General features: G+C 37.0%; 1 long non-coding RNA gene across 1 annotated transcript; it reads right to left on the reverse strand.

Annotated features, from left to right (window-relative positions):
* LOC109145502 lies at nt 1–17076 on the reverse strand. The gene is made up of 6 exons (XR_002046892.3): nt 14399–17076; nt 13546–14075; nt 12071–12156; nt 10886–11019; nt 10254–10399; nt 1–4938 (listed from the first exon to the last, which is right to left on the reverse strand). It is a non-coding gene; the product is annotated as an uncharacterized LOC109145502 (long non-coding RNA).
* Between the last annotated feature and the right edge of the window lie 3547 nt (nt 17077–20623).

The raw sequence follows: 20623 nt of genomic DNA on the forward strand, positions 1-20623 counted from the left end.
ACAGACTTTTTCTATTAAGGATGTACAAGAGGCTTCTCTGTAATAATTTCCACCTTTAAATAAAGTCACGGATAATAAGGAATGTCACTGGGAATAAGGAAGATGGCTATAGGCTGGCTTTAACCCTGCTCCACTCAACGTATTACTGAGGATCGCAGAACAGCTCCATCTGGAGGGAACCTCAAAAGATCACCTGGTCCAACCTTTCATGGAAAAGGGAACCTAGATCAGATTGTCTAGCACCCTTTCCACATCTGGAAAACCTCTTGTGATGGACACTCTTCAGTCTTTCCTCCTTCTCCAACCCTTTGATACATCATGTCTTAGCTCATATGCACCAAGCAGCACAGCAAAGGCAGGCTTAGCGTATATTACCACGGTGGCTGAAGGCAAGACAGTCCCGCTGGCAACACAGATGTCATCCCTTGATTGCAAGCCTGGGCATTTAGGTGGTTGATCACAGATGTTCCTTCAACTGAGATACAAATCTTTGCAAATTAAATGTAAGTAAACTGCTACCTTTTATTGCCCATAAAATTACTGAGACATCATGTATACAATGCGAACTTTTCACTTCCCCCCCCTCAAAATATGTTTCTAGAGTTGTTACCCCATGGCTCCAGGGATTCTGCTCAGTGTATGGATGTCCACAGACTGCAAACACTCAGTGCAAATCTTTTGGGCAGTAACTTTTAACAATGTAGGCATGTCCAACCTATCAACTGGTTGAGGCTTCAGAACAGGACAAGGGAAAACAAAGGAATACATTTCAGAGCTGTGTGCAGAAGATAAAACATTCGCATCCTGTTTTTTTTATGAAGCTAAGCAGATATTTATGTATTCTTTGCAGATTACTTTGTTAATTCAGCTCTTATCATGTGGGTGGATTCAATACTTACACTAGAATTGCTGCGTTCACGTAACTCTGAAAGCAAGTCCTACTGCACAGCTGTAATATTCGATATAGCATCAGGAACCACATTATTTCCTCTTCTTACATAACTACCTAAACAGAAAGAACTCCTCTCATTTTTGTAAACTTTTCCTGAGTCTTGCGAGGGAATTCAAATGTTTCCAAAAAGACCCAGTGGTCTATACTGAATTCAGACTTTAATTCTTCTTCCCTCTTAAAAACAGCTTTGTAAATTGGGAAAAATGAGATCTTCCTGCCCACATATGAAAGAAAATAAAACAAAAAATATTTCTCAATTATTGCAAATTGTAGCATCAGGAACTGAGGTTGTGAATATATACATATACATGTGAATGTATCTAACTTGAAAATTCCACTTCATTTGCAATTTACTAATAAAGCAAACAGCTGTGCTCTTATTGAGATAACAAACATGCATATAAAATGTTGCAATAACCTTTCATAGATGATAGCTTTGTCAGTTCTCAGGTAAATAAAAAGCAGCTGTAACTTTTCTTCTCTTAAAGGCCATATTGACTTCCTTCTCAGGTTCAGTAAAGAATAGGACAATAAAAACAGGCAGAAAAATCTCTCTCTTTTTTTTTTTTCCCCCCTGAGGTTTTCACAGGGTTACAGATAGAATTGAAAAAGAATGAAAAATACTACAAATTTAAAATATCCAGGTCCTTCAAGCAAGGGAAACTGTAGGTCGGGCCTTGAAAATTTACAGGTTGAATGAATAGTAATTGAAAGCATCTGCTGTTTGAGTAGAAATGTTCTGTGATAATTTGTTCAGCTTATTCCACATTAGTATTTCCTTTTCCTGATTTGAACATGAATTCAGCATCAACTTTGGATTTTTCCCATTTTAGAAAACAGATAATTTGTATTTTTTTATGGCAGTGCTAGTTTATGAAATATCACATTATATATTGGGGGTTTGAACTGGCTTTCAGATCTTAGACTTAGATTTTTCTTAATTTTCCATTGCCTTGGACCTCCAGTTCTTCAGCTATATATAAAGACCGGTAAAGCTGAATCAGGTGGATTTTCATGAAAGCTCAAAATTTTAAGTTATGAATTGTCCCTAGGTTAGCAATCAGGATGTTTTTGTAATATCATTCAACTCTGATATCAGCACCTGTGGACCCTACACAAAATTTAAATTGGATTACAACATAAAGCTGTGATTTAACTTTACACTGAATAAATTACACCTTATCCTAAACATTTCCCCTCTACCCTATTTGTGTAGTTCTTGGCATGTGTTTTCGTTTAGAGTTTTGGGGGATTTTGTGTGTGTTTTTTCTTTAAAATAATACATTACTTCTAGCTTACGTTGAAGTAAGATAATTAACTTTGCAAGCATCCTCTTGCAAAAATAACGAACTTGCTTTGCAATTTATCCCTCCTTACTGTTAAGAAAATTGCTTTGTTTCTGAAGAAATACAGACTTTCTGAAATCTTCCACAAAGAAATATTTGTGTGGTGCCTCACACAAAGTTGATGGAACGTTTTTTCATTATTAAAAAAAAAAATTAAATGGCACATCATTAAAAAAGGAATTGTAGGGCTCTGCACAGAGTTTCCCCTTCTCCCCTATAGTAAGTGATTTTTCAGTTATTACTGATTGGACTGGGTCTGGCTGGGATGGAGATCATTATCTTCACAGCAACGCATAAAGTACTGTACTTTGGAATTCAGGCTAAAGGAGCCTTGATAGCAGACCAGTGATAGCAGTGCTCATAGGGCATTTACATTTTCTCTGTTTACTCCTCTGCCCCACAACAAACAAGCTGGGAGAGGACACAGCCAGGACAGCTGACCCAACATGACCAAAGTGATACCCCCCACCATATAACATCATAACAGCATTAAAAATGCTTTAGCTCAGGCAAGAGAGAACACTTTGTGAGATGGTTGCATATCTGAAAAGACTTAACACTCATCCCAATGATCAGCTAGCCCTACTGATCCCTTTCAAGCAAACATTTTGTAGAAAAGAAGACAGAGGGTAACAGACACTTGGGTCTACCAATTAATTATTTCACTGATTTATTTTGCTAAATATTATCCTGACTATTCTAAATTAATAAATATAAAGGGAGGAAGATAAAGACAGGCAGAGCTCTTACACTGAAAAGTGTTAAGATGTGGAGAATAATGCCCTTCAGAAGAATAACACCATGTTAACCACAAGAATTCACTTTTAGCCAGTGACTCTGATAGCTTCAGGAATACTTTCAGAGGCACCCCCAGAAGAAAAGTGTTGCATCAGAAAAATCATTACAAGAGCCAGATATTTTTTGAGGTTAATAAATAAATAGTGGAAGCCAAAGCCTGAGAAAAAAATGATTACTGAAATATTAGAAAAGCAAGGAGTGCCTAAGGAAAGAGAACTTAATAACTGCTAAATAACACTTCAGAGTGAGGAAAATGCCCAAAAGGTCAAGCACCATCTGACAAACTTGCAGAATTTTTTTCCTACCTGATTACAGAAAATGATTCCAGAGGTACTTGCATTTGAAAGGGGAGAAAAAAAAAAGGTACAATAGATCTGTAACTTGTTTTGGCAGAGCTGCATGCAAGCAGGGAATTTAAATGCCACAGTGTTGCTTCCTGCCAGTCTTGTAAAACAAATGGTATTGTAAATCAACATCAGGGTGAATATACAGTCACATGAATGTCTGCTACATTCCAACTTAAGGCTTCATATCTCGTTTTGAAAGCAGAATCCAAAAACCAGAATTATAAGGAGCAATGACAGCTGAAACTTCTTGCAGCCAGCTCCAGAAGCACTGCTGCAGTAAGCCCAATGGGGCTTACTTGCCACAGTAAAAAAAAAAAACTATCCCACAGTCCTTAACCAAAAAAATCTCTTACATAACTCAAAGTTCAGTTGACAAGAAAGTGGTAAAGTATTGATAAACCAAATTTTCAATAAGAATAGCATCACAGAGAAGAAAGAAGTCTTTCGGTTGTTGGTTTGGGTTTTTTTTATTACCACTTCCTAGTAGAGCTAGTCTAGAAATATTACTTGTACTTCGACGGCAAACAAAAATAATACAATGTCTACAGGATTGGCAGAGTTATGGCTCTGAAGAATTAGAAATAACATATGTATAAGGCTTGTATCTGGTTCACCCAGGCTGAAGAAGCAAAGGGGTAAATGAGTTATGTATATATGTTACAAATGTGCAAGGAAACAAGGTTGGATTTCATAGAATAGGTTGCATTGGAAGGGATCTTAAAGATAATTTTGTTCCAAACCATATGTCATGGTGAGGGACACCTTCCACTAGGTGTCTACTTATTTCCAGTACATATAAAACAAATCAAATTAAAATCATATAATAATTCTATATTGTGAAGGACACTGAGTATGAGAGACTGAATCTAACAGCATTACTAAAAGGTATGCAAGGCTGCATGTCATGGTTGGAGCAAACAAAACCACTTTCATTTTAGAAGAAGATGAAACAAATCTTAAGAAACTGGGCCGCATACCTATGGGATGTTAGCATCTGCTTCTTGGCTTTGGTTCTCTTTAAAATATAAATATTTCTGACATCTTTACAAAACAAATGAAGGAAGGATTACCTGCTTTACATTTATTACTGTACTGTACCCAGACAGCTCCTCAGTGACTAACAGACACATGAGTTGATTCACCCTCACCCAGAGGAACATTTCCTCATTTGCTGGAATATGACATTCTGCTGTTCAAGCAATCTCACAAGCCCCAAAACATAAAGTCTCAAAGACAAATGATTTTATGAGAAGAAGCATTCACCAATCTTGTGTAGTGAGTGCTAGTACTTGACAGTGTCAATACATCTATGCACATGATGAACTCTCCTGATAAAATCTGAAGATCCAAAGCCTGCTGAAGTCAATGTACATCTCTCCTTTTTCTGCATTTTGTTGTAGTTGTAAAATCCTGATTCATGCTTCGTTAAAAAAAAAAAGTTGCTTTTTCTCTTTTCCAGCATCAAAACATCATGGCAATAAGCAGTTTAGTGCTTCTGAATGAAAAGAAAGTTCATATTAGAGCAAATGACAGTTTATTTTAACATCACTTTCATGTTGTCCCCAGGAAATGAGATAAAACACACTTTGTCACTACATCAGTGCAACGACAATTCTAATATGTCGCTGTATCAGATGAAAAATCTGATTTCTACCAGCAAGGTAAGTCTGAGTGTGTCAAAAATAACGGTGAACTCTTTGATGGTATATTGTCAAGCTGGTGCAAATGACACATTAATTCTAATGATTCACTATTAGGCACAGGGTAAAACAGTTATCACTGAAATATGTCACAATCTGAGGAAAAACTTGGTATTTTTTGAAATTACTCAGAAATAGTAACTTCTGGACTAAAAACCAGTACTGTATCCCCTGAATTAAATGGGCTCTCAAGTTTTAGATGCATTTCTTTCTCCACTTAACTGCATTTTGTTGCTTTGCCATGAACTCTATCTCCCAGAATAATATCCAGGAGGAGTATTCAAGATAGGGTATTCACCAGATGTCAGGCAACTTCTTCCTTCTAATACAGAAACAGCCCACCCTATCCTCACATGAACACATGGCAAACAGCCATGGGTGCTTCCCCAGACTTACAGTGAAAACCAAACACATCTTAAAGACATTGACACAGAGTGCTGGGCTGTTACCATATACCTGTGTGAGTAAAACAAGGTTGTCACCTGACACCCCCTGACATGACACTGCAATTTCCTGCTGGTTTTGAGAGCAGCCATCTCCAGCCTTCATCAGCCAGACTTGCTTGTCATGACAGATGAAAGTGGAGTTTCCAGGATACCACTATAAGTGAAAAATTTGATGTGAATCCTGGCTGTTTAAACAAGAAAATGTAAACTAGGAAGGTTATGGTAACATACTTGGTGGTGGTGCACTGGAAGTTGAACACGTAGTTTACATTAGGGTGAGTGCCCTGTATTGTCACTAGATAATCTGCGAAGGGTGATTCACCCCCTCTTTAACATCTATCTCCTGACACACTGGAGGTCTTTATGTGCCTCTATTAATTTTATAAAGGATTCCCCCAACTACAATGGCCAGGATAACAGTCTTTTCTGTTATTCAATTACAATACCATCTGTATTCTTACATTTTATATATATATGTATGATGACAATCTGTGATCTTTTCTTCAGAGAACATAAGGGTGCAAAAGTTATATATATGTGAAAGTTGCACATTCTGATGTAGCATATGGGATGAACAAAACCTGGACACTGCTCGCAAGTAGTTTATGGGAATCTTGCTCTGGCCACTGTGAAGCAAATAGTTCTGCATGTTATCTTGCAAGTTTTAATTATATACTTTTAAATATTTCAGCATACAATGTGCATTTGAACTTCAATGATTTAAAATATGTAAATAGAACAGCTAAATGAAAGACATCAGAGAAACATCAACCATCAGAACTTTGTTGCATAAAAAGTATATGAAGGGCATAGACTTTTCTATTATAAATGAAATGGGTTGCTTTCAACAAATGCAAGTAGGAAAGAGTAATTACAAATTCATGAATTAAATAATGGCTTAAAAGTAAAAGTCACACAGCACTGCTGCACATGATGCCTTTCCACTACCTGGAAACTAAAAGAAGATGATTTCAGTTTTGAAAGAAATCATGAATGATACAGAGCAGTTGGCTCATTCTCATAATAAAGAGAAGTAACATCATGCACATACTGCTTCAGTCTTCAGATATTTTCTTACCAAAAGAATCTGATAGTATATTATTGCATTGCTCTAATACCACCTGATTTACTTATAAATTCTTCTTCTTAATTTATAAGCGATAGATAGGTGGATCATAACGAGCTCATGCTTACAACTGCTGTTGTTCACAATCTCTGAGTGCTAATGCCCTAATGAATATGAAGAAGCAATAAAAAGAAATTGATGCATCTTTTTGCAAAAACCAAGAAGGCATAAATAAAAGGAGACTGCCAGCAAATCTGGTCTCCCAGTAATGACTTGGAAGGCAGGTGAGGACAGAGATCATCCTTCTGTTACAACTATCTGAAATGGCTGCTGTATGGGAAATCAGAAGCTGAATGGGATGCTAGCTTGAAGATTGCATTAAACTGACAGAGGGTAGGTTTAGATTAAATATTAGGAAAAAGTTCTTCCCTGTGAGGGTGGTGAGGCCCTGGCACAGGTTGCCAAGAGAAGTTGTGGCTGCTCCATCCTTTGAAGTGCTCAAAACCAGGTTGGACAGGGCTTAGAGTAACATGGTCTAGTGGAAGGTGTCCCATGGCAGGTGGGTGGAACTGGATGATCTGTAAGGACTCTTCCAACCCAAACCAGTCCATGATTTTATGTGTCTATAAAACACTGAAACATGAGCTCTGTCAGATAACGAACTGCACTGCTGAAAGATGCTAACATAGATTCCAAGATTCAAATAAGAGGATTTCCCTTCGAGTCTGTTAGATATGGTTGTGCTCAAAGACACATCATGATAGATGTACATAAACTTGTATGTATACACACACATATAGAGCTGGATTAATCTTATTTAGCTGTAGCCATTTATGACAGGGCACGGATGTCTTGCACTAGACCAGGTTGCTCCAAACTTCATCCAACTGGTCTTGAACACTTCCAGTATAACTCAATGCACTACTGATGCAAAATACTATGTCTGTAAAATGGAGAGAGTGAAAACACCAGTTACTGTACTTTTTTCACACAGCCCATGGACATACCTAAGTGCTTTAATGTTTTTAACTATGCACTCAAAACACACAAACAGTAGCCAAAGACATGCTAATGATTACTGATGTCATGCATTATAAAAGTTTAAAGGTTTGTTAGTAAAATACTTTTGTTTCCTATGACATAGCTGAACTGAAGCTCCAAATGGGCTGAGTGTAATTAGAGCTGAAGGCATCTAATGGAAACCCTGGCAGCTGTCCAGCTCACTAGGATTTGAATAAAAGCAGCAAAACTTCCTTTCATCTGGAACAAAGAAAGAAGTACCATCACAGAGAAAAAGGGGGAAGAGGTGCCACATACAGCCCTGAAATAACAAAATACAAACAAAAAAAGCAGTACTTACAGATTATCTAATACAAAGAAAAAGGGTAAACTAACTTCAATTCAGCATAAGTGGCAGGAAGAAATTATTTCTTTGTTCTTCCTTATCTTTTCTGTTTCAGAAACCCTAAATTAACAAGTTCTTCAGGCTTCAAGCTCTAACTCATTAGCTGTAACAAAACCCCCTCAGATAATAGATAATTAAAAATAAATATATAAATAGGACCAGGTGCATGTTAGTCCTACAGATCTTGACATGGCAGTGGCAAGAAGGGGAACAATTAAATTAATTTCTTAGTTTATGTGGTATATTTGGTCCCATTACTAAAGTAGATTCATAAGAAAGGCTAAATGTGAGTGCCATAACTTATATTTATAAAAAATCTCAGACTTTACAGTGCACCACCCACTAATTTGGTATTTACTAGAATATAAGAAAAATATTCCTTCAGCCCTCCCTCCAAAGAAAAGGGGAAAAAAAAAAAAAGCACTCTTAATTTCTGGGAGTTGTTACTAAGGTTTTTTTCTTCTCTCTGAATGCCATGAATAGAGATTGAAATATGTTTTCATTGTGCAGCAGCTGTATCAGCTCTTTGTGCTTTTTCTTTTGGTATACTGTTGCTATGTTTGAGGATTGTAAGTAAAAGCACAAATGAAGTAAACAGAGTGCAATATATCAAATTCTGCTTCACAAAGAAATGAGCTGCTCTATTTAACTCTTTGGGATTGTTCCTGGAATTTGTTTTGGGGAACATACACCTCTGGAAATGGCTTCCATGGATTTTCAGCATAGGTACTGTGCCTAAGTTTAACTACTTGTGTTAAGGCATACAGTGCTATCTGTGGAGAATCATTTACTTATGGAGATCTAGCATATTTGTTTCACAGTGGAATTACCCTTTCACTCTTTAATGCACTGCACCTCAAGGTCTGCTGCCTTCAAAAGTCTATTACATTTCCAGGTCCTGACTCAAGTTTCTAGTTTTAGCTGCAGATTACTTGTCCTAAATCTGTCGTAAGATGAGTGCATGGTCACGGCATATGCGCCTCAATGTCAGCAAGTCTCTACTCATACTTCTTATAACTTTAGGCTGCAAAATTTAAAGTAATACCTTAACTATTGGAGAGTTATACTTTCAAAAATCTCTTCTTGCAATGTTATCTTGCACAGAAAATATGGCAATATAATTGTAATTACACAAACTCTGAAATAAAGAGAAAGGAAGCAATTTTTAACACCTCTTGACTGGTAGAGAGGCAGATGTTTAAGTAAAAGATGAGATAAGGATCAGATTTTAAGCAGCTGAGTTAGGTAAGAAAGTGCAAAAGACTTTCTTAGAAGAGGAAGTTATATGTCTAAATGGAAGGTTTGGCAGGAAGTTATATAAAGAGAGGATTCAAAGTCTGCACTACTTGTTTGCAGTAATTGTTTTGGACCTTTGATAAAAAGAGATAGCTAAGACACTGAACACATTATAACAGAAGGGAGAGAAGGGTTACTGGAGGAAATTAAAAGGAGTTTGGTACTTCTAAGGCACATGTCATTTTTTGTTTCTATTATTATTATTATTGTTATTGTTGTTATTATTTATAATTTATTATATAGTTGATGATGATAATGATGATGTCAGTAGTAAAGAAGTTTAACTAGTAGTGCTAATTAAATCTATTTTAAATGAAATTATGCTACCTGATTAGCTCAATAGGTTTCTTGGATTATTTAAGATTACTTTTACTCTTGCTATAGAGAAGAGCCTCCTCCTCACGAATCATTGGTGAGAAAGTCATATAACAATATGGGGAGGGAGGGGAAGAGAACAGATATCTACAATAATTCATAATATATCATATTGAATGAGGTCACATCCTGAGTATTGTGTTCACTTCTGATCTCCACAGTACAAGAAAGACAGGGAACTACTGGAGAGGGTCCAGAAGGGCCACAAAAGATGATGAGGGGTCTGAAGCATCTGTCTTGAGGAGAGACCATGGGAGCTGGGCCTATTTAGTCTAAAGAAGAGAAGACTGATAGGGAATCTTGTTAATGCATATAAATATCTTGAAGTCAGGTGCCAAGAAGAAGGTGCCAGACTTTTTTCCATGGTGCCTAGTGACAGGATGAGGAATAAGGGCCATAAAATAAAACACAAGAAGTCTCACCTCAACATAAGGAAGAACTTTACAATGGGGGTGGCAGAGTACTGGGACAGGCTGCCCAATGAAGCTGTAGAGTCTCTGTCTGGAGATATTCAAAACCCACCTGTGACCTTGCCTTGGCTGGGGGGTTGGATCAGTTGATCTTCAGAGATCCTATCCAACCCTAAATATTCTGTGATTTTATGGTATTTTGTTCCAAAATATTATCTTCTTTTTTCCTCTAGAGATGACAAGGCCATGAATCTGAAACTGAAGGAAAGCTAGTATAGATAACTCACACGTTAAGCAAACCACAAAAACAGCAACGTGGTGGAAATAGCACTCTGAGACAGACCCTCAATGACTCAGATATTCTGAATTACTTTTGAAAAGGAAGTGGTTATTTCTGTATGGGGGGAAAAGATACCAACTGTCCCATGACACTTCACCATACTTGTACTCAGGGCTCTAATGAAATCACCTATGGTTGCCAAAATATAAGCACAAAGTACTTAACACTTTTCTAAAAATTGCCATTACAGCAGTGGGAGAAAAAAACCTTAAACCTAATCTTAGTTCTCCTGCAACAAAGAAATTATATTTTCCCTTGTTTGCTTGGCACTGGCCCTCAAAATGAGAAAGTCCTGGCTTTAAAGAAGATGTGCCAGACTCTTCTGATGAGAGATTATTCTTCCCCCTAACCATTTGTTTAGAGAAAACCAGGACCAATGGATACAGCAATGGGACAGAGTTTACCTTGAATCTCCAGCCTTGTTTAAGCTCAAATGTTTAAGCTTGCAGTTTTGATATAGATGGAGGACTTGCTGAATTCTCCCTTGCACATACACTTGGAGAGGAAAAGTCAGCCATTCACCGTCTGTCATTGGACCCTGAAAGAAGACCATAGTAAGGTAACATTATAATAGAATTTTGTATGATACAAACATCTTGCTTTAACCTCAAACGTCAAGCCAGCCATTTATTAGTATCCTTGTGAGACTGTATTGTTATGCCTGACTTCTTATAAGAACAGGTAGTAACTCACTAGGCTTGCCCACCCTCAAATCATATGAAGGGAGTTAAAATCTTATCAAATGATCTGGACGGTGGTGTAAAGTGCACAATGAATTTGCTGCTGATATGACATTGTGAGGACAGGCTGATACGAGGAGGAGTAGGTAATATACCAGAGGGTTGTGCTGTTATCCAGAGGGATGGAGAAATGGGTTGACATAAAGATCGTGTAGTTCAAGAAATGCAAAATCCTGCAGCTGGGAACAACAACCCCAGGCACCAGTATATCCTGGGACCACCCAGTTGGAAAGCAGCTCTGCTCTAAACCCTAGAGGTCCTGTTGGACTAGAAGTTGACCATCAGTGACATTGTTAAAGTAAGCGCCCAAGATAAAATGATAAAATGGCAGAATGGAGAGTAATAGTCTAAACTTTTAAATTAATTTTTGGGGGGGGGGGGAGGGGTGGGTGTGGGTGTGCATATGATGTGAGGTTGATATTATCAAACACATTACACATTTTCTTCCCTACCCCTTCTGGAATTTTATAAATGAAAATTACATTGCAGCATTTTGTAAAATCAGATTTGTAAAATCTGCTGGTAACATTTGAAATAAAGAAAAGTTTTTAATAATTACTTATAAATACATAGCTCAAAATACAAGAAATTGTAGGATTGATCTTGTAAACAGAATAAATATAAGCTCCTTTAATGCTACAGCACTTGTGCATTTTTTATTCCCTTGACAGCTGTTTCCTTTTCAGGTTAATCTCCCAAAATAGTCAGACAACTGGGTTCTCCCTGTGTTCCACTAGAAGTATTAGGTTTTCCCTTGCATTTGTTAAAAGCTGGGTATATTTCACTCAGAACGACTGATTTGCTATATGTAGGAACTGATACTTCAAAACTCAAGGTTGAAACACATACTTAGGAAAGTAAATGTTATCCACATAAAAATGAACTTCAAGAGAGGAGAGAGGACCTTCTTTTCTGCTTCCTTTTTCGCTTTTCCTCTAAAAAGCAATGAGATAGATCAAACCAAACCCATGAAACACAAAAAATGGAAAGAAAAATCCCTGCGTTGTTAGATTAGTAATCAGCCATTTTCAGAAGTGTATGTGTAAACAAACCTCTCCCTTTTCTACAGTACTAGATCTTACTGAACAAATGGAACGCTAAGTAATGACAATAACCCATTACTGTAGTAAATGTAAAATACAGACAAATAAAACCGTAAAAGCTATGGTCTTTCATGTGCAAATATCAAACCTTTACAGTTGCCTTTAAAACTAAACGGGAGAGAAAACTTTGAATACAAAGAACACTAATTCTCTCATCAGTGAGATACAGTGGCATTTTTCTGTAGAATAAAAGCATAACAAGAAAAAAGTTACTGAGGTTTTCAGTGAAAAATAATGCCTTTGTTCAGTGGCATAATAGCTGATAAATGACAGCTATTAGAACATCAAGAATGCTTTGTGTTTTTACTGAGAATTACAAAGCTGATTTAAAAGCATGCCCAAATAAGGAAATGAGCTAATACAGTAGCTTTAGTGATGGTTTCCTCTACTGATGGACAGTGTGGGATATGGTTCTGTCAGACAAATGCCAGAGGGTCAGCAGAAAAAAATCTTAAAACACCTTTATATGGGTCGCTGCTATTTTTTTAGTCCACCCACCTTCTAAGTGAGTAAACCTCATATGCCTCCCCCTTTTTACTTCAACAGAGTAGTAGTTATAATGACGTGTAGCCAAGTATAAGAATATATATGAAGTGTATATATATGTATACACATATATACATGAAGTATGTATAGCCAAAAACGAAAGAGAACAGATACACTCTTCCTTTGGTGTAATGTGATTTTTCCTGAGTGAGAATGAAAACAAAATTCCAGGTGTCTGTTATCATCTATATTAAACAACTGCAGTAATGTTTTTTAATTAAAAAAATTATTCCCACCTTTCAAATGATAAAACATGAAGTATTGTTCCTTTTATGAAACCAGAATTAAGTATTTACTGCCAAAAGCAGAAAATGAACTTGATGTTAGTCATTCAAGATATATATATTTTTTTGTTGTTCTAATAGCAGCATATAGATTTAAAGCAGTTCATTCAGTCTCCTCTTCATCCTCCTCAGTTATCTCCTTTTTATGTACTTTGTCATCTCACAGCTATTCAAATAACCATCATTATTCAAAACTTATTACATATTGGTTTTAGGGAATCTAACCCACTCTTAGAGGAACATTTCAATAGGGTTTAGTGCCATGGTTCACTGCACAGGGTTTGAATGTTTTCATGTTTTCACATAAATTGTTTTGCCCTTTTTTTTTTTTTTTTTTTTGTAGTTCAGATATACCTCTATCCATAAGTGACTTAGATATATAGGTACTTACACTCAAGGAATTCAGTTTTTTAAACAAAAGGCTGCAATATGGTAGTTCAGATGGAGCATTTGTACAATTTTTTTTCCAGACAGTATTCAGGATCATTTCACTCTCTGCTCTTACAAGCATCTCTTCTGTTGTTTCTATGTAAATGCCAGTCACTTTGACGTGTAGGGAGAAGTATTAATGGCATACTACCAAGCAGTTTGCATACTCTGAATAAAAGACACACTGATCTTCATCGGAAAAAAAAAAAAACCCAAACTGAAAAGCATAATTATACATTCAGAGGTCATTAGCAATTGTGCAACACATCCTCTGTAACTATGAGTCAAATTGCATGTGGTTTTCACTACAGAGAGCCTGTAGTGTATCAGACCCCATTTGAAAACAAAGTTGTAAAAACAGCTTATATCAGAGTGAGACTATAATGGCATTTATTTGTATATTGAGTGAAAATCTGAAAAGGTTGAAATGTTTCTTAAAATACATAGAGACTTCAGCATTTGGCTTTGCTCTGAGTTACCCTCTCAAGATACCTGCAAAAGAAAATTCAAGGGACTGAATTAACTTTTTTAATTATGACAGCATACTGTATTTACTATGCAACATGAAAATCAAAACAGAACTAAACTATTTTAAATTAACACAAACATTTCTTTCCCAAAGCAACAGAATCTTAAGCAGTCAAAACAAGGGTGAGTTGATACTCCTCCTTGGTTCCAGAGCTTAAAAATGTGATGCTCCCACAAGCTTTTGAAATGGTTCAGTGTTGACCACTTTGCATTACTCTGACATTCCACTGAAATGACTTTTCTAAATTGAGTGGAACACTGTTGGCAGGCTTTGTTCCTTATCTTACCTAAACAGGTTTTAAGGAATGACACATCCCATCTGGGTTTCTTAGATTTCTTTCACCCTTCATCCTCCATTTCTATGAGTGGGGTGAATCAGTTCCTGAAAAATGAGATTGCTCAGCATAGGTAAAAAAAAAATTGATTCTCCCCCTCTGCTCTGCTCTGGTGAGATGCTGCCGGCAGTACTGTGTTCAGCTCTAGGGTCCTTATTTTAAGAAGGATGTGGATCTGTGGGAGCAAGTCCAGAGAAGGCCACAATGAGGGTCAGAAGGCTGGAGCTCCTCTGCTATTGGAAATGAGATGAGAGAATTGGGGGTGTTCAACCTGGAGAAGAGAAGGCTCTGGACAAACCTTAGAGCTCCTTCCAGTACCTAAAGGGGCTCTAAGAGCTGGAAAGGAACTACTGGCAAAGGCATGGAGTGACAGTTCAAGAGGGAATGGCTTTAAATCGTCAGAGGGCAGGGTTAGATTAAATATTAGGAAGCAATGCTTCACTGCAAGGGTGGCGAGGCCCTGGCCCAGGTTTCCCAGGGAAGCTGTGGTTGCCCCATTCCTGGCAGTGTTCAAGGCCAGGTTGAACAGGTCTTGAAGCAACCTGGGATAGTGGAAGATGTCCCTGCCTACAGTAGAGGGGTGGAATTAAATGATCTTTGAGTTCCCTTTTAACCCAAACCATTTTGTGGTTCTATGATTCCATGAATTGCTGAGTCAACTTTCCACATTCTTAACAGTTTTCAGTATTTCTATTAGCTTTTTTTATTATGCTGTTGCTTTTCCAAAACAAAATAAAGCAGTGAGCTGCAGTTAACAGCAGTGATTTTCCAGATTTGGACAACAGTCTGCAATATTAAATTTCCAAAACACTAAAGACTCTGGAGAATGTTAGTACAGCTTCTGTCTTCCCAGAATGCCACTTGGGTTGTTCAGTTCTTTTGTTTGTTTTTAAATATTCGAGGTACCTCCCTTTTTATCTCTTTCTGTGTGCTTTAAAACATGCTGTGGAACCACCCATCTCAGAGATATCTCCAATAGCAGACTACAGCCTATCTGCCATATTGGACACACTTGATTACAGATGAGCTGTCCTCATTTAAAATAAGGATACAGAAAGATGGCATAGGTTTCTTAGTGCTATCTTTGAATTAAAAAATAATTACAGCATGGCATTGAGTTAAGAGGAATTTTCCTTTTGAAGCTTGGTTAATTCATCATTCTACATGTTTCTTAATGTTGAAAGATATTTTGCTAATCTGTGCAACAAAACAGCAAAGGAAAAACGTAACTCTTAATGAAGGCTGAGGGAGATACGACGAAAAAGACAAGTGAAGGCACAAAAAATACAAGCAAATGTACAAAAATAAAATGAAGAGAACAATGGTTCCCATCTCCCTTCTTCCCCCTCCATTGGGGGGAAGTGTGATAATGGGTTTCATGACACAGCTGAGCAACCCTCCTTCCAGTTGTGGGCCTATCTTGGCCCTTCATACAAATTGCTATCATCTTGGAAGGTATTTAAGAAAGCAAGATGGAGATAGGCAGTTCCTACTGCTTTCATATGGCAATTTTTACATCTGAAACATGGTATCTTGTACCCTGTGGCTGGATTAAAGTCTGTGTTAACAGGGTTGCTGTTTTTCAATGGGCCTCAGCAATTTAAGATTTGAAGCAGTTGGTAATGTGTAAAACTCTCCATGTGACACTGATAATGAAGTTTTCATATTGCTGTTCATGGAATTGTTGGTACACTACTCTCACTATAGCACTGCAGAGAAATTCGTCTGAGATCTTTTTTCTCCACTGACATGGTACTACTCTCAAGTATGCCATATTTTCTGTGCCTGATAGAAAATTTGCTTTAATTTCTTCCTAGAGTCTGATATGATCCATGATCTTAACTTAGGTGATGAGGTATGGTAAATGTCTAACAAAAATACTGTATATTCTAGCTATTCTGGCATCCAAACTGAGGGATAGAAAAAGGCAGAATATGGCCAAACACTGGTATTCATACAAGGAGGTAATGTCAGGCATTCCTGTTGTCCAGGTACTCTATTCCCTGGGAAACAGAGGTGATGCCAATAGGTGGATTTGCTGGTTAGGACTGTAGAGTTGTTGGAAGGGTGAGAAAGCAAAGGAGGAAGGCAAATGCAGACAGTTTGGCACAGATATAGCTAAACAAATTTATGTTGATGCAAATTACTTTTCATTCCCACAAGAATAAATTATCCAGAGGAAATCTGAGTTACAGATATGCGAGTTCAGTTGTACACTGGAACAGTATCTTGTGCACTGCTGTAAATCGCATATACAAGCCTGCAACTTTTTCAATTATCTGCTTTAATTGAGGCATGGAATAACCAGGCTTTCAAAGGCAAGCCAAATTAACAGTAGCAGGTTACCACATGAAGTGATCCGTCAGTCCTCCACTCCCCTGATAATACACAAAACCTCAAAAGCACCAATATTAAGAAGCATCCTTTGTGAGTGAGAAGGGACACTGTTTTCTCTTGTGCAGATGTAACATGAGCTAATCTGCTGCTATGGAGAGATCTCTCCCTACAGGGAAAACCAGATTTTAAAAGATGAAGCACTAGGCTCAAATACCTACATAGTGAAGACCACTACCAGGTCTAAATCCATTAGAGGGTGTACTAGTTTGAAAACAAACCAGTGGGAGGCACTAAGTCAGAATAACAATTTAATGGAAATTAAAGAAAAGGAAAAAAAAAAGGTAAAAGAAAACACTGTCAAACTGACAGAGTCAAGGTACAACCTGACACCCTGTTGGGCAGGGTGGTGGTAGCAGTCTGGTAGAATGGTGGCTGCAGTCCTCCTGAAGCAGTGATCCTGTAGTAAAACAGTCTGCTCTTCCTCAGGAAGTCCAGTGGTGGCTGTGTAGCTCCTGTCCTTTGGAAATCCAGTGGGAAGGGTTGTCTCTGGTGGTCAGAGTCCCAGATTATATCCACGATGGGATGCTTGGTTCCTCCCTCTGGGTGGAGCATCTCACAATGGGGTAATGAGTCATGAGGCCAGGAGTTGATTAGGCTCATTAACAGAAGATAGTCCAGAGGGAGTTATCTCTGAGTCAGGCGGCAGGACAATGATGGGCAATTAACAGAAAGATAGTCTGGGGGGAGGAGGCAAGGAAACACTGCCCCACCTGATTTCAACGGCTCCTGAGGATGGTAATAGAATACACTGCAACCCAGGACAGAGGGTTAGGGACTGCAACCTTGTCTGAAATCTGCCAGTCTGACTTTGTTCTTCCAGGAATTGCTGACCACCATCAGGCATGAATTCAAGCAGAAACTTTATTCCCACCATGCTGCCTCTATGCTCGCCTGCTTCAGGGACTAGATGTGCCTATTCCTTGTGTATGCCAAGGCAGCTCCTTGTTTCCTTTCTGCCATGTGCACTGCAAATTCTCATTAGTTAAAAGAATACTAGTATTTGGCCTTCCCTAATTTTCCATTCACTGTGCTAAACCCTGCTACTGTTACAAACTCTATGCATATAATGCTCTTCACCGAGTACAATTACCAAAATACAGCCAAAGCCTTGTGTATTTATATTGTATACTCTGTGATTGATACACCTCTCCAAACAGCTCATTTTCTACTGTTTTACAGAAATAAAGTTAGAAAAATCAACGTGTAATTGCTCATTATGAGGAAATGGATATCCCTGCAATATCAATGAAGGTTGCAAAGCTATTCACAGGCGCTGAAAAAGCAGCAAATAAACAACTATATACCAGTACATCTTGGAAAATCTTAGATTAAATTTAAACGGTGTTAATGAGCTATCATTTAAATGTCAAATGAAACTAGTGCTATTTGTAGCTAACTGTTGCTACAATAACTGCCCCTATGTAGCAGATGCCATACATCAGATGCAATGTTTGAACCTCCCATTTTCCCAAACATCATTAATGTCATGTAAAGCACATATATTAGTCTTCTATACCTTTCAAAGCAATTTGGTTCAGCATTATCATCATTAAATCCTCAGGTATCTCTGATTTAAATAGAATAGTGAAATGACAGCTAGTTTAATTGTTTAATAATTTAAACAATTGTGTTTAAATTATTAAACACAATTATTATTGTTTAATTGTGAATTGTGGAATTCAAGCCACAGTAAGTTAAAAGTGAGTAATCACTGTGTGAATATGTTTAGGTTATTCTAGAATGAGTTACATAACTCCTTAAAAGTATAGACTACATATATTCCTGTTCCTAGTAGTTTCATGCTCTGGAACTGATTTCAAAGTCAACAACAGAAATACAGATAGCTTAAACAAATTGCTTTATACAAGTAAAAGTAAATTCTATCATAAGTAATAAACATAATAGTAATGGAAAGAGTGATAAGTAGACTATGTGAGAAGTGAATGTTAACATATTATAAGGTCAAGAAATTTAGGAGTCTGGGCTGTTGCATAATATAAACCACAGCATTTCACCTATTAAATCTTGCAGTTAGATTAATTCAGTGTCTTAAATCATAGAATCCTATAACAAAAATAGCTAAGAATTTGAGTTAGCATATTGGATTTTAACAATTGATTTCTTCTTTCTAATTAAGAAACATATCTTAATGGAAAAAATTCACCCCAGGAACTAAACTGTAAGGAGAAGAATAGGACACCTAAACTATCCCAGTGTAACATATGAAGGAACTTGTTCCATGGGAATATATACGTAAGGTAATAGCAATCTTCATATACAGAATGGATACTTTAGATGTGTAAATTTGACCTTAGACGCAGTTACTCATTTTGCAAATACATTTTGTATGTCTCACATGCAAATACTAGCTTCTGTATAATCAGCAAGTGTATACGTAAGTTTTGACAGCAGCATGTAAGCAGACATTTTAAAACACAATTGGCTTCATACAGGAAATTAGACCTGGCTACATCTTAGATAAAGAAACATTTGTTACATGAATCAGCATTTTCTCTCCTTACTTTTCAGTTTTCAACAACACAATTCATGAAGATGTTAATTTAAAAATGTAGGTAAAAAAGAATTGCCAGGTAACTGGAAACTTACATGAAATTTTAAAATTCAACATAGCTTCCACTATTATTATTAGCTTCATTATATAAACATTCCTTGAAAAGACCAATATATAGCTAACATATTACACTACATTGTATTACAGCTACATCTGGAACTTTACCCTTTGATTGTTCTATGAAGCAGGACATCAATTTCTACCATCAATGCAGAATATGAGCCTCCTGAGTAATATATGCATTAAAGATTTTTGTTGATTTTTATAGGTTATACATATAGCTATGTCTGACAGAAATATTCTTTATTTAAATAGAAGATATAAGTAGATGTTTTATTTTAAGCCATTGGAACTAATAACCACAAACTGAGAAATTATTTTATTGAAATGAGTGAGAATTATGTATTCCTCAATGGTGTTATTAAACTATTTAAAAATTGCAGAGTAAACAGCACCAAAAATTACCCAAATTTGAAATGGAAGATAGTCCTCTATGCAACAGCTGTGTTTATCCTACGCAGGTTACATCACCAGTCTCAGAGGAAGTTCTGTAGGTATTAAGAGTGTAGTTATATTTTCCTGTTTGTTCATTCTTATCATGCCTTTTTCCTTTCCTGAGCACCTATATAAACATCCAAAGGATACCTAAGCAGCTGCAAAAATACAAAGATGTTTGTCAACATGTAACTTTTGTCCATCAACAGCCAGAGATATGCTTCAGAAACCTAAGCTCTATCATTACTGAGAACCCTTATGGAAGTTAGATGTAATTAACTAAGCAGGGAAATTACTACATGCAAATATTTTCACATTTAAAACTGAAAAACAGGAAGTTGTCCTTTGCAACTCAGTTTTTCATTTCTTCTTATGGAAAAAACTCAATAACTAACGAATCAGCTTCCAAAAATGAGGATCATTTTAGTGTTGCTTAAAAAGTAACATAATTGTTCAGTGCATCTGTACATGGAGACAGTATATACAGGCTCAGGGGAGAATCCAAACGTGCTTTTTATGAAGGCCTAAATTATAAACATAGGTAAGTATCAATAGTACAGTTTCTCTTGCATTTAACAGACAATAATATAGAATTTTAATAAAAGGATCACAGCCATTAAGAAAGACTGACAGAGCAATCACATAGCACTTTTTTTGTATGCTACTGAAGTTAAAGGGGTGTTGGGTTGACAGGGTGTCACGGTTTGAAAACC

Source organism: Corvus cornix, chromosome Z, assembly GCF_000738735.6.
Source record: "Corvus cornix cornix isolate S_Up_H32 chromosome Z, ASM73873v5, whole genome shotgun sequence".
NCBI classification, from domain to species: domain Eukaryota; kingdom Metazoa; phylum Chordata; class Aves; order Passeriformes; family Corvidae; genus Corvus; species Corvus cornix.